The sequence below is a fragment of the Hibiscus syriacus genome, unplaced genomic scaffold, assembly GCF_006381635.1.
Source record: "Hibiscus syriacus cultivar Baekdansim isolate YM2019G1 unplaced genomic scaffold, ASM638163v2 tig00010271_pilon, whole genome shotgun sequence".
Classification (NCBI taxonomy): domain Eukaryota; kingdom Viridiplantae; phylum Streptophyta; class Magnoliopsida; order Malvales; family Malvaceae; genus Hibiscus; species Hibiscus syriacus.
The window spans coordinates 41,316-68,730 of NW_024062211.1; the positions used below are offsets into that span (position 1 = coordinate 41,316).

The 27,415-nt window shown below is 37.7% G+C and overlaps 2 pseudogenes; one reads left to right on the forward strand and one right to left on the reverse strand.

Annotated features, from left to right (window-relative positions):
* Window positions 1-466: 466 nt before the first annotated feature.
* Window positions 467-5,428, forward strand: LOC120203842 (annotated as a pseudogene).
* A 553-nt stretch (window positions 5,429-5,981) lies between these two features.
* Window positions 5,982-8,364, reverse strand: LOC120203843 (annotated as a pseudogene).
* Between the last annotated feature and the right edge of the window lie 19,051 nt (window positions 8,365-27,415).

A 27,415-nucleotide genomic window follows, 5' to 3' on the forward strand; every position in this document is an offset into this window, starting at 1 on the left:
TTTTCATGACCGGTTTTGTCATATTTTTTCCTGTTATAATGATGTGGATCGATATATTTTTATAACGTATTGACATAAACCGACAAGTTAAGTTTGCCGGTTGCCAAATTTTTTAATATTTCTTCATGATTTAGACCTAATACATTATTATTACTCAACATTTTCGATAACACTAAACCAAATTTATTAAATATCTTTTAATGTATTTAATAACGACATATATTAAGCTACCTTTCATATGAGACAATCCCTATTTAGATGGAATCCCAACAACCACAAAATCAGAACCAATTTAGTGATAGCATGAACTAAAAGTAAAGTCTTGAGAGTTCACACTTAGTCAAACGATCAGATCATACCCTGAAACCAGCACATAAAATATCCTTAATCCAATTTGCCTTTATTAGTATTATTTAATTTCATTTTTTAAATTTTAAGTTTAAACTCTATCCCGCTCACAGCTCACTTCACTGGCTCTCTCTTCCTTCTTCTCCATAACGAGGGGAAAAAAACATCAAACATTTCTTCTTTCTGTTTTCTAAGCTTGAAGGGATGTTTCTTTGAGCTTAGAAAAACAAAAAACAAGGTCAAATTTGCAATCTTTATACACATTCATTTGATTCTTTTCAATGCCCATTTGCAGAAGCTTCTTTTCTTGTTGTTGTTTGAATTTCAATGTATGATGCTTAAAAATATCACCAGATCGATCTTGGTTTACATAAATTTTCAATCTTTCAAGGAAAACGGTGCTTCGAAAATATATCTTTTCTGGGTTTAAGGATCTTGACTTCTATGGATGATTTTATTTTACAAGTTCTTCATATTTGGAAACATTATTTAGATATACTTTTTTTTCCTTTTTTTTTGTTTAATTCTTGTTGAAAAATCTCCATCTGCATTAATGTTGATTTATTGATTGTTTCAAATGGTTTTTGAATTTTGCACGTGTTAGTTACCCTTGATTTCTCTCCTTGTTTTAGGTTGTTATTTCCAGTCCTCGTATCAAAAGCTAGAGCCAAAATTTGGAAAGATTTCAGATCCATGTTATGTTTTTCTAGGTCTTTGCTTCTTAAATAATTCAGGTTTATAGTTGGATTTGTTACCTTTTATCAAATTTTCAAGTTCTTAAAGTTTTAATCTGTTCTGTCTTTTCTTTGGACAAATCTTTTAATGTATTCATTTTTCTTGTTTTTAAATTTCTGTTTTATAAATTATAGGTGAAATGGGGTTTCTCATAAAACAAAGCATTGCCACATTACAGATTTGTATTTAAAATAACATGAAAGGAGAACAAAGTATGTGGTTTGGTAAAGCTATGGTAATTTCAAGTTAAAACCTGACACAACAAATTAAGTATGTGCGTTCTTCTTGTTTCAAATTTGATGTGCCAAAGGTTCTTTCTCATGCCATTATCATCTCCCATAATTTGTTACAATGTCGCATTACATGCCTGTTAGATCTATGTTCAGATATTTCCATATGTTCGGGATATATGTTTCAATGGAACCTTGTTGTTTCATCATGGATGCAGGTTGGGATTTTCTAGCTTCATTTTATTGCTGTGGCTTCTGGTTCTCAGAAACTTGTAAATATGAGGAAAGAAAATGTAGTTTCTGCTAATTTTGATGAACTTAATGGTCGAATCACGCGCAGTCGAGCTGCTGCGTTGCGTGCTTCCGAACAGTTGCCTCGTCTAAATGCACCTAAGCAAGCAAATATGAAAAGAAAAGCCTCGGATGAAAACAATATCGATGCACCTGAAAATGCAGGTCTTAAGCATAAGAAGAGAGCAGTTCTTCAGGATGTCACAAATGTTCTCTGTAATAATTCATATAGGAACTGCATTAATGCAACCAAAATCCAGGTTAACTTCCCATACTTGATTATAATATCAATTCGATTGTGGTCTTAAATATGTATAGTTTTTTTTAAAAATATTACTGTATGCATCGTCGACCTGTTCATGAAAGCTGTATCAGCTAGATATTGTTTATAGTTTCACATGTTGATAGATATTTTTGTTGCCTTAGGATTTACGATTTCAATACTGCCAGGCTAGGAGCAGCAAGCAGGCTAGAAAAGGGTCAGCCAATTCGTCTAAAGTGGCTCCATATGTAGCAGCACAATTCCAGCCAACTCAAGCCAACTTACAAAACGAAGACATTAAACAGAATGCAAAAGTACAACACAAATTAGAAGTTACATGCTCAGTTAATGTGAAAGAAGATGCTACTCTTCTGTTAAATAGCGTAAATGATGGTGTACATTACCGTTGGCTTTCAAATCAAAATTCATCAATGCCTCCACGATCGCAAATCCATCGTCAAAGAAATGGTTAGCTTTCTTCTTCTCCCTTACCTCCGAAGTTGATACTTGACAGTGAAGTTCATATGAAAGAATGCATACATATTAAGTTTGGTTAGCACGGGGGAAAGTACATCTTGGAGGTAGAATTTTGTATGCTTCAATTTTTGACATTTGAATGCAATTGTTGAACCCACGTTGATAGATAACACAACTGTATTAAGTAAATTGTCATATGAAGTATGAAATTCATATTAATAGTAAAGATCTAAGACATGAAAAATTGTCATATGAGGTGCTTTTAAAACCAAATTTTTTGCTTCCATTGTACAAAACAGGACTTCTCATCAATGGAATAATGGACAATGTTTTGAAGGAAATAAACAACAAAGCCAAAATGACCTTTATTTCCAAACTCTATAAAACCCAAGCAATCCCGGAAAGCCAGATTTATAAAGTGTTTTAGGCTTTTAGCTCTTTGTATTTATCTATAACTTTATAAGATTAGGAAGGAAAAAATTAGAAATGTGGCGTATGCACTACTTAGAAGGATTGAACAAACTGATATTGCATAGGGTAAAGTAAATGTTTCTGGTCGATGTGGCATATTGCATAGGAGAGACCAAAGAAGATAAGTTTGCTGGTGATTAACAACGATAAGAAACTATTAGAACTTGAAGAGAGGTTTCTGGTCGATAGGAATGATTGGACGATTCATGTACCTGAAGTAAATATTTCTGTCTTTGTTCAGTTAGCCATCCCAATGGCTTTTCGGTTTAACACTATCTATGTTGTAGTAAAATATGAAATCTCTTGGAGACTTCTCATAGTATTACTTCCATAAGACTAATTGTTTTTGGAAACTTATTTGTTAAGCAATATGTAGTGCATAGGATTACTTGCTTTCTTTGTTTGGTTAATGGTTATAAGCTGGAGATGTAGCCATATAGGTTGATATATGCTTTTTTGTTTTTGTTTTATATTTCTTTCTACTACAAGTACTGGCTTTTTTGAAATGATTACTTCAGAGAAAATTAGATTTTCTGGGACCTCGATAACAACTAGTGACCCGGATTTTGTCGACATTGATTTGGATAAGAAGGATCCTCAACTGTGCAGCCTCTATGCCCCAGAAATCTATAACAAATTGCATGTTGCGGAGGTATGTTCTATTTATGTCATTCTTATCTGTTATACTTCGAAGTCCCCATTTCCATTAATGTTCCTCTAAAAAGAAAGAACAAAAGAATTTCATTCCCTAAAACAGAAAAATTGGTAAAATGAGTTTCTGCCTCAATCTATATCTAAAATGTGAGACTTGGGGTACTATGTTGCTCTAATTCTATTTTTCTCTTACAAATCGATGTCCAAACTTGCGTAGAGACATGGATATAGGGATATTACCTCCACATATACGGACACATACCCATATCTGACATTCACACTTGAATGCAAGAAGCTTAGTTCAGTTAAATATAATGTGTGCATCCTGTCTCATGGTGCACTTTGCAGCTCTTCGTCTCACTGTGACTTTATTAGTACCCAAACCCTTAACTAGAACTTTTGATGTTTGCATTTGGCTAAATCACTTTCTTCAGCTTGTTCGCAGTCCATATCCTAATTTTATGGAGACAATACAGCACGATATCACTCAAAGCATGCGAGGGATTTTGGTTGATTGGCTTGTGGAGGTTAGTTTAATACTGTTTAATCACATTGATTCAACTGGTTGATGTTTGTGGTTCAACATCGAGTTCACTTGTTGATAACCATTGGTGTATTTTTATCTGTTTATAATGGCTATTTAATGAAAGATGCAAATGGTAAGTGGAAGTACTGGCTTGATATTCAGGTATCTGAAGAATACAAGTTGGTGCCTGACACACTTTACCTCACGGTGCATTTAATTGATTGGTTTCTCTCTAGAAACTACATTGAAAGACAACGACTTCAACTTCTTGGGATTACTTGCATGCTAATAGCGTCGTAAGTGCTTCCGCATACATTGCAGAGTTTGTTGCAGTCAAGTATTCAAAATTTTCAACACATATTCAGATATGAAAATCTTAGAAAAATTTGCATTTGCTTTCCTATTGTAATTCTTTCTTACCTCAATTTTTCTCTTTAAACTTGAAGCAAGTATGAGGAAATATGTGCCCCTCGTGTCGAAGAATTTTGCTTCATCACAGACAACACTTACACCAAAGAGGAAGTATGTCATTGCTACTATTTGTCTTTTGTTCATCATCAAATATCTCACTCCGAGTCTTTCATTTTTCATGAAGTATTCGTGTCCGACACCCATCCACCCTATAACCAGCTTACGATAAGGTGTTTGCAGATGCTAAAAATGGAGACTCATGTATTGAAGTATTTTGGTTTTCAAATATATGCACCCTACTGCAAAAACTTTCCTCAGGTATTTTAGGCTAATCTAGAAATCTTTAAGCAAATAATTAGTCTGGAAATATTTATTATTTTTCTTGGTTCTTTCCAGGAGATTCTTAAGAGCAGCACAAGCTTCTTACAAGGTACATATTTAGTTTAAATTCGAAATCGGATTTTCAAATATTTAAGCTGGAGTTGTTTTACAACATGCAGAGTCCAAGCATGGAAATGGAGTACTTGGCAAATTATCTAGCAGAGCTGTCACTAACTGAGTATGATTTCTTGAATTTGGCTCCTTCCATGGTGGCAGCCTCAGCTGTATTTCTTGCCAGATGGACATTGGATCACTCATCTCACCCATGGGTCAATCCTCTTATTCTTCCTGATTTCTGGGTTCATTTGGTTGGATTTGCATGCTCATTTCCCCCCCCCCCCATTTTTGTTCTGCAGAATTCAACTATTGAACACTACACGGCTTATAATGCATCACATATTAGAACCACAGTTGTTGCATTGCAAGATTTACAGTGGAACACCAAAGGTTGCCCTCTAACTGCAATTCGCACCAAATACAAGCAACCAAAGGTAATAACTTCTTCATACTAACATGGAATCATTCTCAAATGCTCACTAATGAGGTTGTTGTTGTTGTAGTTTAAATCGGTGGCAACCTTAAATTCTCCTAAACTGCCTGAAACATTATTTTGAGACAAAAATGGAGACTTTCATGGTGGAAGATTTATGCAATTTTGTCTTAATCTAACATCTTCACGTTCATGTTCCCATTAGAGGTCCTCAATTTCCAAAACTCTAATAATTTTTCTTCTTATTCCACTTTTGCTATCACTCAGATTAACGTTGTTTAATTGTAATGTTTGTAAGAGGATGAGAAAATTGTAAAACGGCTACGTGAACACAACGGGTGATAGCCTCAATTGAAATAGTTTTTTTTTTCTAAAAAAGAAAATTTATAGTTTTCATCCTTTTATTTTTATATATCTTATTTTTCTGTGATATAATTCAAAATATATATATATAAATTATTAAAATAAAAATAAAAAATAAGATAATTGGCCCGTGGTTATACCCAAAAAGATAAAATAATAGATAAATGATTAAATTGATAATTTATCCTAAATTTTATTTGGTCAAATGAAATCCATTGATTTATCTTTGAAATAATTGGTTTCTGAAAGTGTATCCGTAATTATCTTTAATTTCATTTGAAATTATACCATCTCTGATGAGTGTTCGACGCGCCTCATAAAAAGTAAAAAAGGAGAAATTATTTAGTCGACTTCCTCAATCTTGGGGCCAGCACTGCTTCCAGCAGCAGGAGGAGCCTCCTCGTCCATGCCAGCTCCTGCACCTTGGTACATCTTTGCAATGATTGGGTTAGAAATGCTCTCCAACTGCTTCATCTTATCCTCAAATTCATCAGCCTCAGCCAACTGGTTGCCATCCAGCCATTGAATGGCCTCGATTGCATCTTCAATCTTTTCTTATCACCCGGACTAAGTTTTTCCCCAATTTTTTCATCCTTCACTGTGTTTCTCATGTTGTAAGCATAGTTCTCCAAGGCGTTCTTTACTTCCATTTTCTTCTATGTTTTTCATCCTCCGATTTGTATTTCTCTGCTTCTTGCACCATCTTCTCGATCTCCTCCTTCAAAAGTCTTCCCTTGTCGTTCGTAATGGTGATTTTGTTCTTTTGCCCGGTTGTTTTGTCTTCCGCAGAGACGTTTAAGATGCCATTGGCATCGATATCGAAGCAGATTGTGATCTGTGGAACACCCCTTGGAGCTGGTGGGATGCCAGAGAGCTCGAATCTTCTTAGCAAGTTATTGTCTTTGGTTCTTGTTCTTTCACCCTCGTAGACTTGGATCAATACACCAGGCTGGTTGTCGGAGTAAGTGGAGAATACCTGCTTTTTCTTGGTGGGAATGGTGGTGTTCCTTGGGATCAAAACGGTCATCACACCACCGGCAATATCCAAACCGAGGGACAATGGGGTGACATCCAAGAGTAAGAGATCTTGAACCTTTTCATTACCCTCACCGCTCAAGATAACAGCTTGGATTGTAGCACCATAGGCAACGGCCTCATCAGGGTTGATGCTCTTGCAGAGATATTTACCGTTGAAGAAATCCTGCAACAGTTGGACTTTGGGAATCCTAGTGGAACCACCAACAAGGACAACATCATGGACCCTGCTCTTATCCATCTTGGCATCCCCCGAACATTTCTCAACTGGTTCCATACACTTTCTGAATAGATCCATATTGAGTTCCTTGAATCTTGCTCGGGTTATGGTAGAGTAAAAGTCGATACCTTGATACAACGAGTCGACTTCGATGGTTGTTTGAGCAGTGGAAGAGAGTTCTTTTCGCCCTCTCGCAAGCAGTCCTCAGCCTCCTAAGGGCTATGGGGTTACCACTAATGTCCTTGTTCTTTCTCTTGAACTCTTGCACAAAATGGTTTACCATTCTGTTATAAAAATCCTCACCCCCAAAGTATCTCCTACAGTGACCTTCACTTCAAAGATACCCTCTTCAATGGTGAGAAGGGAGACATCGAAAGCACCACCACCGAGATCAAAGATCAAGACATTATTTTCAATGACACTGGTAGCCTTTTTGTTGAGACCATAAGCAATGGCTGCAGCTGTTGGTTCGTTGATAATTCGCATGACATTAAGACCAACAATGACACCAGCATCCTTTGTTGCTTGACCCTGAGAGCCATTGAAGTACGCAGGGACAGTAACCACGGCGTTCTTGATTGTAGAACCTAGGAAGGCTTCAGCAATTTCACGCATTTTTATGAGGACCATAGAAGAAATTTCCTCAGCAGCAAATTGCTTCTACTCGCCCCTGTGATTGACAACAATATTGGCTTGTCACCCGGTCCTGAGATGACCTTGAAAGACACAATTTAACATCACTCTGAACAGAGGCATCGCTGAATCTACAACCAATTAACCTCTTAGCATCTGTAGATGATACAATAACACCAGTCTAAAAGATGAGATCAATAAGCAATAAACATTCTCAACAGCTCTGTTTAACACCAAGAGCCAACGGTAAAACAAAAGTAAGACTAAACCCAAAACTTGACGATAAGAAATCTAATATACAATGAGAAAGTCTCATTCGCCACGATATAACTTTCCCTAATATACATTAGAATATACCTACAACTATAATCTACGTTATAGTTTTATACATGTTATTCAACTAATGCGATTCCTATGCGAACATTAGCAATCTTAGCTAGTAAACTTCAGAACTCTATTTGTTTAGCTAAACAGAAACTATCCTTAGCATATACGTAAACTGTACAAATCCAGATACAATCAAATACGAGATCTAAACAAAGCAAATAAAAGTGAAGCCTAAATAAAAAAATCAAAACAGAGTCGAAGCTTACAGAAGACCGTGTTAATGGGGTTCATGGCGACTTGGTTTTTTGCTGCGTCTCCGATCAATGCTCGGTATCAGTGAAGCCAACATAAGAAGGTGTTGTTCTATTACCTTGATCGTTAGCAATGATCTCGACACGATCATGTTGCCAAACACCAATGCAAGAATAAGTTGTTCCGAGATCAATACCAATTGCTGGACCTTCTCCTTTACCCGCCATTACTAACTAGTGGATGTGTCGACGAAAAGAATATTAAGTTCGAAGAAGAAATTATAAACAAAATAAACAAACGCTATAAACGGGCTAGGGTTTCAAGTGAAGAAGAAAGAAGGTAGGAGTTTATTTATAGAGAAAATAACCTCAGTGACCGAAAATGCCTTAAAATATACGATTTTAACCAAATTTTTTTGGATTTACGAAAATGACCAACAAATTCGCAACGCGAACTCCTATTTCGCAACCCAGTTTCCAAATTCGCAACGCGAATTTGTAAATCGCAACATAGAAGTCAAATTCGTAACACAAAAGTCAAATTCGCAACACAGAAGTCAAATTCGCAAAGCACCTTTATTTTCGCAACGCGAATTTTATTTTCGAATTCGAAACACAATATTAATTGAGAAACACAAATGTAAACAGTATTATCGCAAATTATAACCTAAAACCCTAAATCACAACTCAGTCTCATCTCCATCTCTCACTCTCTACGACGACAGTTGTCCCCATCTCCAGCGAAATCTGTTTATCTCCATCTCTCAGAGCAACCCTCACAACCATTCACGGTCATAAATGGAAAATCAACCACCGAGGGTTAGTTTAATCTCTTATTTTTATTTTGAAAATATTGTATTATTATTAGATTTTTATGATATTGATGATAAATTTACTGGTAATTTCAATATATAATCTATAACCATTTCACTTAGATTGCTTAGTAAATTCATTCGGTTGCTGCTAATACTACTCTGTGAAGTTAGTATTTATCTTTGTTTTATCTTTTTGTTGAAGAAATGCAATTCATTCAAGTTTCAATTTTCTGAAGAATAGTTTTTGAAACTTAAATTCGCAACACGAAAATGAAAATCGCAACGCGAACATGAAAATCGCAACGCGAAAATGAAAATCGCAACGCGATTTTAGTTTCGTGTTGCGATTTTTATTTTCTCGTTGCAATTCATGTTCGCGTTGCGATATTTGTGTTGCAATTTTTGCGATTTTCATGTTCGCGTTGCGATTTTCATTTTCACGTTGCGAATTTAAGTTTCAGAAGCTACTCTTATTCTGCAAATTGAAACTTGAATGAATTGCATTACTTTAACCAAAAAATAAAGACAAATACTAACTTCACAGTGTTGCGAATTTAAGTTTCAAGAATAAACTACTACTCTTTATGTTGTCCTTAAACCTGCACTAAACCTATATGTTGTCCTTTTAAATGTTTATATAAGTGCTTACTTCTGGAATGTTATCTGATGTTTTGTGAACTATGATGGAATAATGACTTGGGTGAATACTGTGCTAGTTTGAAACATATTTGGCTTTGTTTTCACTATTTAATATCATGTATGTTTATAGTGTATAATTTGTAGTTTTTGGTATATCTAACTTTGTATATTTTTATTGTTTTTGTAGAAATTTTTTTCGGCTGCATTAACCTTAAGGAATAAATTAAGCATAGCCACTAAAATTGCGTCGACGTTTACACCTCTACAAAGAAAATTGTTTGAGGATACTTGCTTCGGGCCATGGCTGAAAGTACAACATCCGGGTGGAGATGCTATGTTGACACATTTATTTTTTCAGACCATGACTAACGATCTACCCGAGAGGATACAACGTGGTGATGAAGAGATATGATTTCATTTTCCTCCGGCGTATACTTGTTTTGGGCGTGAAAAGTTTTGCTTAATCACTGGTCTACGCTTTGGACACGATGAAGTAACCCGGTACACTAGTCATATCTCCCACCCATCATGGTTATCTCGGGTTTTTCCTGATCTGGCAAAGTCGAAGCCGAGTTTACACGTCGATGACTTGAAGAGATTATTTGTTAAAGATGGTTTTACTTGGATGGATGACCTTGATGTTGTCCGAGTATGCCATTTATTACTTTTGCATGCCGGCTTTTTAGGCAAAGAGGGCAGACAACCTATCTCTGAAGACCTAATATTATTGGTAGAGGACCTAAATGCATGAAACCTGTTTTCGTGGGGTTCATATTTATGGAAAGCTACATGGAAGAAGTTGTCGTCTGCCTTTGAGGACCGAAAAAGTTTGCGGGGCGATGGTTCTAAATACACTTTGACAGGCTTTACTTGGGCCTTTAAGGTAAGAATTTCTATATAATGTTTCCAAAATTATAATTAATTATTTAACAATTACTAATGTTTGTGTATTATATTGTTTGTAGATTTGGATATTTGAGGCTTTCCCCAGCATGCGGACATATGCGATAAAAAAATCAAATGATATTCCTAGGGCTATTACCTGGAAGAGGATCCACATGTTGGATTGGGAAGAGTTACTCCCATATACGACGATGAATGATGTAAGTTAACACACAAATAATATCATATATAAACAAGTTATTACTAGTACACGTTTAACTTTGTTTGAGCTTTTATGTTATTAGGAGGCTAACTATCCATTACAGATGCTGACACCCACAGAGGCTGAGCTTGCCATTGATTGGTGGCAAGCTAGTAAGTGGTTTTTTTATGGGACGGATGATGAGCACCCCCACTTCGAGAGCCATCACCTGATTGGGCCAATTCTACAGCTCGACACCTGGAGCCATCACCTGATCGAGCCTCTTCTCCACCTCCACCATCACCTATTCCATCACATCATCGAGCCTCTTCTCCACTATCACCTCATGATAGGTGACCGACAAAGAGGCCACGACATTTATCTCATTGTTCTCTACCTCCACGGGATGAGTTAGGGGAGTTACGTGATGAGGTCGGTGCTTTGCGTCATGAGGTCGGTACTTTATGTGAAGACAATGGTGTATGGCGTGATGAGGTTTGGTCTTTACGTGGTGAGGTGGCTTTTTTACGCAATGGTAATGGTGCATTACGTGGTGAGGTATCTACTTTACGTGATGAGGTTGCCGCTCTACGCGAGATTGTTTCATTGTTGCAGAATGAGGTTCATACTCTACGTAATGAGATAAATTTGTTTAATACTATACTAAAAATGCAAATAACCTTTTTTCGGCATTATTTATTTATTTATTTACTGATTTATGTATTAATTTATTTTCAGCGGCCCGATAAGGTAGATGATTTACGTCGAGTTTTTCTTGCACGACGGGGTTCACGCATCAGACGTCGTGCACGTGTCATTACGTCTCCGTTCACCCCACTAGTGCCAAGACTCCATAAGAAGAAGCTCGATGCACCTATCATCGTTCAAGAGGCGTCTCCTATCGTTCAAGAGGCCCCTCTCATCATCGAAGAAGCCCCACCCACCGTTCAAGAGGCCCCTGTCATCGTTCAAGAGGTCCCGTCCACCGTTCAAGAGCCCGATTCACATGGCGACATATGTTGACATATTGATAAACTCCCTCTCGTGCCCGATATGATGGATGCGAGTTGGCTTTCGTATGTGTTACCGGCCATTACCATTCCTTAGCAGGAGAGGGAAACACTACCTGACATAATTACGGATAATACCCTTTGAGCTAAGACCGCAGTTGATTTTTATCTACATGAGTAGAGCAATGTATGTTATTCTGCCCTATACAAACTCGACGATGTTATGCATTTGTTTCTTGATCGGTCTTGGTGGGGTATTTTATTAGGGGTTGAAGATAATGGCTATCTTGAAGAGGTGGTAAGTCTTATATTCTTCTTATATTGCAATTTGATTAATTTTTTTTAAAATTATTAATAAATTCACTAATATATGTATTTTTTTATAAAATAACATATTGATGCATGAGTGTCACGTCTTCTAATAATAAGGAAATTGAGGAAAATAAGAAATACTAGATGGACTATTATGTTGACGTCTTTTCACGTAGCTCACTTGAAGGATCCGAGAGATGTTTCATATACGTTGGGTAATGGAAAAGCTAAACTTTATCCTGCGTGATGGGAGGTCGATAAGGTTAGTATTTATTTTTTGAATATTTTAAAGGTTTTCATAAATTTTATTTGATGTGCGCAATTATTTATGATTGCAGGTATTTATCCCTGTTTTGGAACATCTTCATTAGCTTCTCGTCGAGCTTCAGCTCACATCCCTGAAGACAATGGTATATGACATCATGTTGAATTACATACCATTGTCTGATTTGAGAGATATTATTTGTAAGGGATGGAGTGCTAATTTGGTGAAATACTTGATTATTGGACTAATTCTGGAAACAAGAAGCCAAAAAAGTTCAAAGTTACAATTATCATAGACGATACCACGCCACAATAAACGGAGGGAGCCTGAGGGGATTATGGTCCTCTTGTATGCATGTGCTTGGAGCGTTTGACGACAGAAAGTAAACACCTTCTACCTCCCACAGATAGAGATAGAGGTGCAGTAGGCTTATGGTTTCGGCATTTTATGGTTCGAGCGATATATGCGAGACGTTGCCTACATGTATCTCCGTGCTGAAAGTTTCCATAAACAATTTGTAAGTTTGAGCAAGTGTTATTAACATATATACTCTTTGTTGGTTTGAAAATGTTTGGTTAAGTACCTAGAATTCAATAATTTGATGTTTGTTGGTTTCAGATGTGTAGAAAGTGTTGTTTGAGCAAATGTTTAATTGATGTATTTGTGCATAAACAACTGTCTGGGTACACTTTTTTCCTTGTTTAATTGAATTTTACATTGATTTGTTCTCTTTGTAAAAGTTGATTTGTTGAGAAAATAAGAATTATTTTTTGCTTGTTGATTTCTAACAGTTGATTTGTTTAATTGATGTGTAAATAAGAATTATTTTTTACTTGTTTTATTGATTTGTAAAAGTTGATTTGTTTAAATTCAATCTGCATTATATTGAAGGTAAAAAAGACTGTTGAAGGTACACTTTCGCAACGCGAAAGTCAAATTCGCGTTGTGATTTTCTCGTTGCAATAGTCAAATTCGCATTGCGATAGTCAAATTCGCATTGCGATAGTCAAATTCGCATTGTGATTTTCGCGTTGCGATAGTCAAATTCACGTTGCGTTTTTCTGTTTGCGAATTTGACTTTCGCGTTGCGAATTTAACTTTCGCAACAATCGCAACGTGAATTTGACTTTCGCGTTGCGAATTCAAGGAAAACACATTAAAAAATATAACATACAACAATTTGATAACTGATAACAACTGAACAGATCATAGCAATGTTCAAACTCAAGTTACTAATGAATGTCTAACTGAAAATGTACGCATTCACACATAAAATACACATAATACAACGTTTGCATTTAAAAATCGCCTAAGTTAATAAGTCCCAAAAGGTGAAGCCGATTGTGATTGGGATTTTGATTTTGATTGCAGTTTTGATTTCCTTTTGCTTGACACCATATGAGCTTTGGATTTTGATGAGGATCCATATTTTCGTAGAGGAAATGATGATTGTGATGGCACTGGTGATCCACAGGTCAACCTTGTATGACCACTTTTCTTGCACCGACTACATATCGATATCCTCTTCTCTTCACCCTTAGACGGTATACGATCGTGATTTTTTGGTCGGCCAGGTAGCCTGCTGTCCATGACTGGTGGCAAAATTATTTGTAAGTCATCTGGTATGTCCCACTCAGAAGGATGTGGAATAAGGTATACAATCTCGACATAAGTCTGTCGATATACTTTTGTAGTGTAGCAATCCATAGCGTATGTGCTTGAATCATCTTGGTTTAGATGAAGAGCAACTTTTATAACATGGCCACACGGATAACCAGATGTTTGCCATTTCATACAACTACACATTTTTGCATTTAGATCGATAAGCTCATTTAAGTTATTATCCAATACTTCAAATAAAGTGTTTGAACATGGTTCAACTCTCCACGACATTGACTTCACAACACGTTTAGTGATCTTTTTTTCAGTCCATGGTGTAACACGACGTTCCAATGTTCCTGTAAATTTAAATAAATAATACTTAGTAAAATATATGATAAGTTACGAATTTAAAGAAATAATACTTGCATGGTTTCTTTTCTTGTAGTACCACTGTTGAATAGAGGCTCGAAAAAACTCCATTAACATAGTAATGGGTTATTTCAGGGAATGACGACTTAGAGCGTTGATTGATTATGCACTATTAGACGTCATGAAACTATATCTTGCTCCAAGTTGATGTACTCTTGACCATCTTTCAAACCCGACATCTTCTAGTGTTTGAGCACATTGAGGCAAAACACGTCTTAAACAATTTATATGCTTATTAAAATCCACTTCCTGATAAGCTTTTACAGCCTTCCAGTATGTCCATTTGTGATTTTTTATACCAGCAAACCTTGATTTTAGATTTCTGTACAAATGAACACCACAAAGTCCATGAAAAGATCTGTGAAACACCTTCTAACAGCGTTGTCAATTGAGTTTTCCCTATCGGATATGATTGTCAGATTGCTAATAGGACCTATGCAATCTCTAAGATGCCCCATAAACCATGTCCATGAATCAGAGGTTTCAGATTTGCCAACCCCGTAAACTATTGGCAATATCCCATTGTTAGCATCCATGGCTACTGCTAATAAGTTTACTCCAAGGTATCGACCTTTCAAATGTGCTCCGTCAACTATAATAACTGGGTGCATGCAAGTAATAAACGAACGAATCTACAAAATAATATACACAATAAATATAATCATCTAAATGTGAAATGCATGTAACTAACAAAAATGAGTCAACAAAATTATATCGATTTACTAACCGCAGCACCAATGGCGATAAACAGCAACTCAAAGCATCCATCTCTATCTGTTTTGACATGAGTTACCGACCTATGATTTTTCAACTTTAAATTGTGACAATAAGCCGGCAGATGGGCAAACAATGCTTCTGGAGACCCCCTCAACAATTCCAAGGCATAACATTTGGCTCTCCAAGCTTGAGAATATGAGATACTGATCTTGAACCGAGCATTCATGTTAGTCATAATTTCATGTCCCCGATATACTCTGCCATTGATAAACATTAACTCAGCCAGAAAACCACCCAACACATTTTTGTTTGCCTGTCTATGGTGAGGAAAACTTGGGTTCTTGAACATGTATGTTTATCAATAAAAGTCCTAACTTGAAACATTTCGCAATCTTTTATCCTCTTTGCAATCATACGCCACGTACAGTTTTTGTCAATCATACACTTTGTTTCAAAACGATCTTTGCTTGATTTGTTAACTTTTAGTTGATAGCCATCTTCCACACATTTCGTATACAAAGCTATCTTCAAGTCTTTCTTTGTATCAAAACAATCATCTTTCTTGATACGAATAAATTTTGTGTAACAATCAACTGCTATCTTTACCAACTCTTCTTCCGGTATCTGAAGTAATTCTAGCATATTCCAGTTATACTCCCGTGGCATTTTCTTCTTTTTCTTTTCTTCGGGGACTTCTTCTTCTTCTTTTTCTTCTTCAAGGTTATATGAATTACATAATGGATGTTCAACATGTTCATTCACAGTCATAACTTTCTCCTCATTATCAACAACAACATCTTCCTCGGCAACGGCTGTATACTGACTAGTACTCACAATTTTTTCTGTTGGCTCATAATCGTCTAACTGGTCAATACAAAAACCGGAATTTGGTGCTGAAAGTTGATTGGGATTTGGATTAGGAAAAGGTTGTGGGTTTTGAGATTGTGTTTGGTATTGGAAATGTGGTGAAACAAAATTTTCTTGGTGATGAAATTGCGGTGGAACCATTAAATTTTGAGGTTGATAACAATGTTGTACATTGTGAGCACCATAAACTGGGGTTGAAGAACTTAGTTGATTACTACTCGCTACTGACCCAACTTCACTACTTCTAGGTTCAATAACATACAATGTAACATCATCTTCTTGTGAAACACTAATATAAGAAAAGAATCGTTCACCATCTTCATTGTCGATTAACAAATAAACTTTACCTTTTCTCTGATAAGATAGCCTAAATCCACTTAGAGGCTCTAAATTCAATTTCTTTACAACACGTAACATTAGAGTTTCATAAGTTAACTTTTTTAATGACAGTTTTAGTTGAAGATTCATGGATAAATGCACATATTGTAAAACACCATGAACATTCTCCCATGACCTTCCAAAACACAAATCTATCCAAACATGATCAACATTAGATGATTTCATTCTACAAATTGTAAATTAATTTACTAAACAAACGAGCTATAAACTAGATATCAGCACTAACTTAGAGAAAAACATACCTTTATTAAGTTGATAGTTGATAATTTGGGAGAGAAATCATTGAAAATTGTATAGAAATAAAATTATGTAAAAAAAATAGTTTATTGAAGTACGTGTTATTCGGGGCCTGTCATTAAGCTCCCACTATGGGCTGGCTGAACAAGCTGATCAAGTTGACAGCCCGACTATAGTAATATATAATGATTTTAATGCCATAATGAGAAATTCGCATCATGATGTCGTCCCAACAACTTCAATGGGGAGATATTCATCAGCAACTCCTTACGATCTGTACCGAGATGGGTCCATGAACAAATTGTATGGCAACATCACGTCCAGTTCAATGGGAAGGCATTCATCAGCCAATTTCTTTGACCTTAATATGGAGATGCTCTTGATGCAATAATCTGTGCAGTTTCCATTTGACACAATGGCTTTAAGCTCCAAGGGGAGGCATTCGAATGCGAGCTTTTTCGATCTCAATGTCGATATGCCTTCTAGTTCAAGGGGAAGGCATACAAGTAGTAGGTTCTTCGACCTAAAATGTGGAGAGCATAGAGGAACCATCATCTCTACCAGAAGAACTGCTTCGTGAGCCAGGTGCGGATGGTGCTGAGACTGGATTATTCATTCACCCAGAATCACCGCAATTCAACTCTGATGATGATGTAGATGAAGTTCCCTCAAATGTGGCACAAATTGAACCTCCAGCATACATGTATGAAGTGACTATGGTACAATGTATGTGTCAGAATTTACGGATATACCTAATCTCGGTGGCTATGGATATTACTCATGCCATGGAGTTTTCAAGCAAAGAAGAAGCGATGATGGCTATAAAAAATTACAATATATGTAATTCTGTTCAATCTATAGTCGATCGCTCCACGATAGAAAAATATGTATGCCACTGTGCCCGACGTGAAAACAGATGTAATTGGATAGTTCGCGTATCAAAGAGGAAGAGGAAAAATAATAGATGGGAACTAACGGTATACAACGATCCTCATACATGTTGTACTGGAGGGATCAACCAAGATCATCCCAACTTGGACTCTAAAGTGATCTGCCAAGCCATCATGCCCGTGGTAAAAGCAAGCTCCCATATAACTATTGTTGTGTTGATTTCAGCTATACAATCACAGTATGGGTATTCCGTCTCATACAAAAAAGCATAGAAGGCAAAGCAGAATGCCATTAAAAAACTTCACGACGAATGGGATGCATCTTACAACGAACTTCCAAGTTGGTTTAGGGTGGTGCGGAGGTTGAATCTTGGGACAATTGTGGACTTCAAAACCTTCCACGCATACTATATTGATCGAGTTTTTCGCGATCGATGTCAATTCTACCGGGTTTTTTGGACTTACCCACAGTGCATTAATGCTGTCAAATACTGCAAGCATATGATCCAGATCGACGAAACTTTCTTCTATGGAAAATACAAGCAAGTTTTACTATTGGCAGTTGTCCAAGATGGTAATCGCAACATTCTTCCAGTTACTTTTGCTCTTGTTAAAGGAGAAAATACAGATTTTTGGGCTTTTTTCCGAAACTTACGCTCACATGTTATCACGAGGGAAAAAATATGTGTCATTTCAGATCGCGGAGCTTGGATCAAAGCAGTAATGGAGTCTTTGGGTCCAATGTGGCAACCACCATTTGTCCAACATAGGTATTGTATCAGACACATTGATGCGAACTACCATGGAAGGTTCAAGAAGAATGATGATCGCCAATTACTTGTACGTATGGGTAAGTGAAGCTGCTATAGTTTTTTTCTTCTTTCGATCATTTTCATTTTTCAAAGAAACAAAGTTAGTAAGTTCTACATTTTATGCTCAGGTTACTAACTACTACCTCAAACATTTGAATCCATGCTTCAAGATTTACGGGGCAAAGAACGAGGAAGGATACGATTACATCAGCCTCATCGATAAAGAAATGTGGACAAACGCATATGATGGTGGATATCGATATAGACACATGACGACCAACTTGGCTGAGGCAATCAATTCGACCTTAAAGGGTACACGTCACTTACTTGTAGCGGCTTTGGTAAAAACTATATATTTTCGTTTGGGGGCGCTTTTTGCAAAGCTCGGGGGACAAGCTCAAACATGGATGTAAGATGGTCATGTCTATCACCCTAGATTAGTTACAAATCTACAAAAAAAAATTATTGCATCAAATGGAATGTCTGTAACAAGCTTCTCTAGAATGCATGAATTGTTTTGTGTTACAGAGTTGTCACGACCTCTTCAAGGGATCGAAGTTGTGTTTTTAAGAGTAAATCTTCGGGACAGATTGTGCGACTGCGGTTTTTTCAAGCTCTGAAGTATCCATGCTCTTATGTGATAACAGTTTGCTTGCATACCCGTCAAGACTATAACTGTTTTGTGGATCCCGTATACCTACTATCAGAAGTGTTTAAGGTATACGAATTTGAGAATGCTCTGGTGGTGTACCTGACGACGAACCAGAAACACCTGCTCTTCGTCCACGAGTCGGGGGATGATGGGGTTGTGATGGTACACGTCTCTGTCGACATCGATGAATGCTCCGTCCTCGTGCATCATCGAAAAGCAGAAATAGTTTCCCATTATTGTTGAACCACTCATAATAATCAGTTGCAACCGTCAAGTCGTCAACATAAATGGGCTCTCTATGGGGAATGCGTTGATGTCGATCCTCCCACATCATGACCTACTCATAATGCTTCACTCACAAGGAAATATCGAAGGAGGAAACTCCAATAGGAAGCCTCCCATGAAAAACAAGGACCGCGAGATCAACAATGTCAACACCTACAACGCTAACAAATGTGTTACGATCTCAAGTTCAAAAACCAATGCAGCTGTACCATCCGGTACTTCTAACCAAACTCAGAGAGAACTAAGGAAGGAAGGGGAAAGGGAGCAGTTCGATCCCATTCCCATGACGTATAAAGAGTTATATCAACAACTCTTCGACACTCACGCGGTGTCACCCTACCCAATGGATCCGATAAAGCCCCCGTATCCGAAATGGTTTGACGAGAACGCCCACTATAAATATCATGGTGGTGTGCAGGGGCATTAAATCGAAAATTGTCTTGTATTTAAGAGGTTTGTACAATTAATGCAGAACAAAAACTGGATCCATTTAAACTCTGGAACATCGAACGTCGCCCAGAATCCCTTGCCCAATCATCAGGAGACATGAATCAACGCAATCACCATCGAGAATGGCAAAAGAATCAAAACTTGTGTTTCGGAAGTTAAAGCTCCTTTGGCTTGGGTATGGAGCCAAATGGTAAAGGCGGGGCTTCTTACACACCATTCACGTATAAAAAGGATTGAAGTTGGTAACCATTTTTGTTACCACAACAAAGAGGGGCATAATGTGCAAGAGTGCCCAGAATTCAGATCGATAGTCCAACTCATGATGGACCGGAAGAAGCTGGAATTTTACAAAGAAATTCAAGATTCTTTGGAAGCGGAGGTTTCTGCTACTGTAGAATCATCAGATAAAAGATTCGGTAGGGGTAGTCCTTTGATAATTATCCCTAAGGCAAAGATGACAATAACAACACAAGCCAAGGTGGTGATCACAACACCTCAGCCTTTTCAATATAAGGACAATCGGCAAGTGTCATGGAAGTACGAATGCCAGGTGAGTACTTCCAAAGGATGTGATAACAATGTGGGGTAGAGACCACTTGAACCATTCAAAGAAGATGTGCTAGTTGTCAATGAACCTATAAAGGAGGAAGAAGCTAAAGAGTTCCTCAAGATCTTGAAGCACAGCGAGTACAACATTTTAGAACATCTCTACAGCTTACCTACACGTACTTTAATGCTAACACTATTTTTAAACTCAGAGACACATCGAGAAGCATTGTTGAAAGTCCTTAATCAAACGTTCGTGCCACAAGACATACCAGTTAGCAAGATGGATCGACTGGTGAACAATATTCAAGCTGATAATCTCATCTCGTTTTCAGATGATGAGATTCTATCCGGAGGAAGAGGCCGAACAAAGGCACTGCATATCACTACGTATTACAAGGGGCACGCTTTACCGAGTGTATTGATTGACAATGGCTCGACCCTAAACGTGATGCCTTTGGTAACATTGAAAAGATTGCCAATAGATACCTCTCATATAAGAGCTTGTCAGAACGTGGTCTGAGCATTTGACAGGATCAAAAGAGATGTAGTCGGTATGATCGAGGTACCGTTGACCATCGGACCAACCACCTATGATGTTGAGTTCCTTGTGATGGATATCATGCCGTCCTATAGTTGTCTTTTGGGAATGCCATGGATTCATCAAGCAGGTGCAGTACCCTCCACGCTGCACCAAAAAGTTAAATTTTTTATTGTCAGGGCCTTAGTAATTATCAATGCTGAAGAGGATATCGTGGCAAGTGTGATCACGGAGACCCCATACATCAAAGTAGATGAGGAAGTGGTGGAGTGCTCATTCTACTCCGTAGAATTCGTGAATGCCATATTCGTGGTAGAAGGAAAAATGATTCCTAAACCCCGACTCTCCCAGTGCACCAAGATAGAGATCAAGCAAACCTTGGGACGAGGCGCCCAGACCGAAAAAGAGTTTAGGAAGTTGCTACAATGAATGATCAATCCAGTCCTCCCTGTTTTGAAATTAGATCAGTTTAGGCTCGGTTTTCAGCCTAGTTACCATGAAAAGAGGAAGGAAGTCCAGAAGAACCGAGAAAGAAGACTAGCTAGGTTAACTGGAGGTGAACTTCAATGGGAACCCATGGTATTCCCGCCTCTTTATAATACATTCAAGTCGGGTGGTTATGTATTCAAGACCACCTCATCCGATCTAGAAACGACTCTGGAAGATCTGAACATCAATGTCGTGACCACAGAAGATGTTGACAACGAAGATAGATCCGGAATATACCTTCTGCCACCTGGGTTTGTGTCTAGCAGTTGGTCAGTGGAAGAACTACCTGTGGTTTACAAGAATCTTTCAGAGTAATATTCGAACTATCCCATTTTGCCTATACCCGGGGCAATAGGTGATCTTTTGTAAGGGTGAATAAACATTTGGTTTAATTTCAATAAATGATGCATTTTTTTCTATGTCCATGGCAAACAAATTTTCTTTCATTTATTTTTGAATCCATTGTCTATTTTCTTCATTTCAACACTTCATTTCCATTTTTCTTTCGAATTTGATTCTTGACTTTTTCGTGTGGGATATTTCCTCTCACACATACATGTTTCTCTCTCCCTTCAGGTCCCTAGACGATGATGATGTAGGCACTGATGGTTCTGATCCGGATGTGGATTTTGAATCGGCTATTTGTCTTGGGGAATTCGACGAATGCGAAAATGAAGAGGAGTGCAACTTGCCCACTGAATTGTTGAGAATGGTAGAAAGAGAAGAAAAGAAAATACTACCACATGAGGAGGCGATCGAAATCTTGAATCTGGGCACTAAAAATGACAAAAAAGAGGTTAAGATCGGCACAACTCTATCGGCTGAAGCAAGATAAAACCTGATAGTCTTACTTCAGGAGTACAAAGATGTATTCGCTTGGTTGTATCAAGACATACCGAGACTAGACACAGATATGGTAGTTCATAAACTGCTAATTAAGCCATAATACAAACCCGTGCAACAGAAACTAAGAAGGATGCGACCAGAAATGTTCCTTAAGATCAAAGAAGAGGTCAAAAAGTAATTTAATGTCGGTTTTTTTCAAGTGGCCAAGTATCCGGAGTGGGTGGCCAACATAGTGCTTGTTCCAAAAAAAGACGGGAAGGTTCGCATGTGCGTCGATTACTAGGATCTTAACAAGGCGAGCCCTAAAGACAATTTCCCTCTACCTCACATTGATACGTTGGTAGACAATAGAGCCAGAAACGCTTTCTTTTCATTCATGGATGGATTTTCGGGATATAACCATATTAAGATGCATCCTGAAGACATGGAGAAAACCACGTTCATCACAATGTGGGGAACCTTCTGCTATAAGGGGATGCCCTTCGGACTGAAGAATGCTGGGGCAACATATCAAAGAGCTATGGTGACTCTATTCCATGACATGATGCACAAAGAGATAGAAGTTTATGTCGACGACATGATTGTCAAGGCACAAACCGAAAATGAACATGTCGAGAATCTGGGGAAGGTCTTCCCGAAATTGAGAAAGTTCCAACTGAGATTGAACCCTAGCAAGTGCACCTTTGGGGTAACATCCGGAAAACTATTAGGCTTTGTGGTTAGCAGAAAAGGCATCGAGGTCGATCCCGATAAAGTTAAAGCTATTCAAAGTCTACCTCCACCACGAACACAAAAAGAGGTCAGAGGTTTTCTAAGCAGATTAAACTACATAGCACGGTTCATATCTCAGTTAACCAACAAATGTGACTCAATCTTCCGTCTTCTCTGAAATAACAATCCAGGAGCATGGGATGAAAACTGCCAGATTGCATTCGAGAAAGTAAAGGAGTATTTGTCTCACACTCCTGTCCTGATGTCCCCTATCTCAGGCAAATCTCTGCTCTTGTATCTCTCCATATTCGAGAACTCAATGGGGTGTGTCTTGGGTCAACATGATGAATCTGGGAAAAAGGAAAGAGCCATCTATTATCTAAGCAAGAATTTCACCGATTGCGAGGTCAGATATCCTCTTATCGAGAAGGTTTGATGTGCTTTAGTCTGGGCTACAAAAAGACTCCGACAATACATGTTGTACCACACTACTTGGTTGATTTCCAAGTTAGATCCCCTAAAGTACATGATGGGGTACCTGCTCTATCTGGAAGGTTAGCCCGATGGCAGATGCTCTTATCTGAATTTGACATCGAGTATGTGAGCCAAAAAGTAATCAAAGGAAGTTCCATATCGGAGTTTTTGGCAAGTAGAACCGATGAGAATTACGAGCCTTTAGACTTTTGTTGAGTTAATCGATCGATGAAATCGGCCAAGAGGGGGGTGAATTGGCAATAAAAATTTTGGTAGAAGCTTTTGCAGAAAATTAAAAGTAATTGCACAGAGATTTACAATGGTTCGACTTTATCAACCAAAGTCTACGTCCACTACCTTAGCTATCCACACTAAGGATTTTCCAACAAAATTTACTAATTTGTTCTTTCTTTTGAGGCCAAAGAGATAACCTTACAACTCCCTCAAGATTTATACCCCAATTCTTGAGAACACTCTTTCTCAAAGAGAAGATTACAAATTTCGCAAACTTACAAGAAAAAACTCATAAGGTAAGATGTTTGCACAATTCTAGAACAAAGAAAGAACACTCAAGAATAAATATAATTGAGCACAATAAGTGTTCTTGAAAGCAAAATGAATATTGAATGAAAAATAGGCTTGAAATGCTCAAACTTGAGGTTTGATGCTTTCTCTTTGATTCTCTCTTGATTCTAGTTGCTTGATGTTTCTTGTTGTTGATCAATGGCTTCTAAGCTTGTTTAAATACACCTTGAATCACTTCTAAACGTTGGGGATCATTAATGAAGTTATTGGAGCCGTTTAAGTGTGAAAACAATTCATATTTCTGCTTGGAGCGTGGAGGGAATCGGTTCCCTAAGTGTAAAATTCAAATATTCAACCGTTGAACAGTAGGGGGAATCGATAGTCCCTGGGGGGAATCGATTCCCTTCGAGCACACTGTTATTTCTTGGAGCAAAACCATTCAGGGGGAAATCGGTACCCCCTTGGGGGGAATCGGTTCCCTCTGGACAAACTGTAATTTTTGGCTTTGAAACGGTTAGAAATACTTTGTAAAATTGTTTTGAAATTATTTTAAGATTAAAACTTAATTTTACACTTTAGTAAGGATTTAAAATGAACTTTGAAATACTTTGAGTAATATTTTGATATTTTCAAAATTAAAATTCTTTTAATTTAATTTGTTATATCGAAACATCAAAATGTTTTCAACAACTTTAACTTCCCAGATGAAGACTTGATGGCTATATCCTTAGAAGAAGCAAGCACTTCAACGGACATATCCTGGAGAATTTATTTCGATGGTGCATCAAATGCATTAGGACATGGCATCGGGGCAATCCTAATCTCTCCAGAAAGGAGTCACTACCCGTTTACCAGTAGACTAAACTTCGATTGCACTAATAACATGGCAGAATACGAAGCTTGTGTCTTAGGAATTCGGGCTGCACTGGGGCAAAATATAAAGACCTTGCGGATATACGGAGATTCAGTATTAGTAATCTATTAGCTCCGTAGAGAATGGGAAACCAAGGATACAAATATGATGGAATATCGGAGACTAATATTGGATCTGCTCGAAGAATTCGATGAAGTCACCTTCCACTACATGCCTAGAGAAGAAAATCAAATGGTTGACGCTTTAGCTACCTTGGCAGCCACATTCAAGGCTGGCGGGGAGTCTGAAATGATGTCAATTAACATGCAGTCATATGAGTACCCAGCTCATTGTTACCAAATTGAAGAAGTGAAAGACACTAAGCCTTGGTACTTTGACATTCTGCAGTATATCAAGCATCGGAGTTATCCAGAAGAAGCCACCAAAACTGATAAGAGAACCCTTAGAAGGATGGTAGTTGGATACGTCCTTGATGGAGAGGTTTTATACAAGAAAAGCCATAATCAAGTCCTGTTGAGGTGCGTCGATGCTGAAGAGGCAAAAATGATAGTGGAAGAAGAACATGATGAAGTTTGTGGAGCACATGCAAATGGGCATATGATGTTAAGACAAATAATGAGATGCAAATATTTTCGGTCCACACTAGAAAGTGATTGCATCAACTATGCTAGAAAATGTCATAAATGTCAAATTTACGGAGATAAGATAAATGTTTCATCCCATCCGCTTCATGTAATGACGTCACCATGGCCTTTTACTGTGTGAGGCATGGATGTTATCAGGAAAATCCATACGAAGGCTTCAAATGGTCACCATTTCATCCTGTAGCCATCGGTTACTTCACAAAATGGGTAGAAGCTGCATCGTATGCCAGTGTTACTCAGTCCACTATTTGCAAGTTTTTGAAGAAAGAGATTATATGTCGGTATGGTCTTCCTGAAAGGATAATTACCGATAATGCTACAAACTTGAACAACAAGATGATAAATGCTGCTTGTGAACAGTTCAACATAAAACATCACAATTTCACTACTTACAGACCAAAGATGAACGGAGCAGTAGAAGCAGCAAACAAAAACATTAAGAAGATAGTGGAGAAAACGACTGAAACTTACAAATACTGGCAAGAGAAGTTGTTTTTTGCTTTGTTCGCTTATTGAACCTCGGTACTAACCTCGACTGGGGAAACTCCATTTTCACTAGCTTATGGAATGGAAGCAATGCTACCCATTGAAGTAGAGATTTCATCACACCGGGTATTGACACAAATCAAACTGGATGACGCAGAAAGGGTGCAATCTTGATATAATCAGCTTAACCTGATAGATGAAAAGAGACTGAAAGCCATTCATCATGGTCAAATCTATTAGAAGCGAATGATCCGAGCATGTGACAAGAAAGTGCGCCCGAGAATATTCCGCGAAGGAGATCTGGTACTAAAAAGAATTTGGCCAGTCCAAAAAGATTTCCGAGGAAAATGGACACCAAATTGGGAATGACCTTATGTCGTGAAAAATGCCTTCTCCGGAGGAGCCCTTGTCCTGGCTGAAATGGACGGACCTGAACTGCCACATCCCATCAACTCGGATGCAGTTAAAAAGTACTTCTCTTAGGATGATAACCCGAGAGGGCGTCCTAAGTCGAAGCGAAAAAAAAACAAAAAAAAAAAAAAAGAAAAATGCTTAGGGTGAAAACCCGAAAGGGCGCCCTAAATTGAAAAGAGAAAAAAAAAAGAACAAAAGAAAAAAGAGAAGAAAAATAAGGTGGGTTCAAGATGAAAACCCGCAAAGGGCGTCTTGCAACCAAGGATGAGTCCAAGTTGAAAACTTGAAAGGGTAATTTGGATATTGACTCAAGAAATTCAGACAGTGGAAGCATCCCGACATATGAATCTTCTACAAACTCAACAAATCGGAGAAATGTTGCACTCTCCATAACGTTGTTGCATTTTTTGAATATCTCTTGGCAAGGGCTGCGTTTAAGACCACCTAACGGCTTTCAAGCTCAAAAGTGCCCACATTATCGAGATCTAAGACATTCATTTCATACTTCACCATGTATTCATTCTCCAAAGTGTTTGTCATGTACTATTTGTTTTTTTCCCTTATAAATAAAGACAATATTTTTCTCTAAATCAATTCATTTTAAGCATCTTGGGTTGACTTTAAATCTCATGATTTGTTTACTTCTGCAAAAGATAATCGCATGTTTATGTACAAAGATTCTTTGAAAAGTACAAGTACCTGGAAACCGATCAAGGCTCAGGCACATGCTTGAAATGGTCGAGAAGCATTTTTCAAATCAAGAAACAAATAGAATGTGCACATCATATTTGAACATTTGAAGAGTTCAAGATCAGTGATCAAAACTTCAAGATTCCAAAATCAAGAGTTAAGATTTCAGACATGCAATTGGAGATCGAGATTTCTCTCCAGAGCCCGGAATAACATATGTTGCATATGCATTTTATGCATACCTAAGAGCATTGCATCCATAACATTGCATATATGCATATCTTTGCAGGTTTTATCCAGAGCCAATTTCAACTTCGCAGCGAAGAATATTGGACTCAAAATGACACAATTTGCTCGAGAGTAGATTTCAACTTCACGAAGAAGGATATCTGACTCGAAGCCAAACTTTACAACAAATAGGTCATCCACGATTTCAACTTCACGACGAAGGGAATCGTATCCACCCACAACATACGATACTTGGATTTCAACGTCACGACGAAGAATATTCAAGTCAAGGCTCAACTTCACGACGAAGGGGCCATCCGCGATTTCAACTCCACAACGGAGGATATCGTGCCATTCGGGGCTCAACTTCACGACGA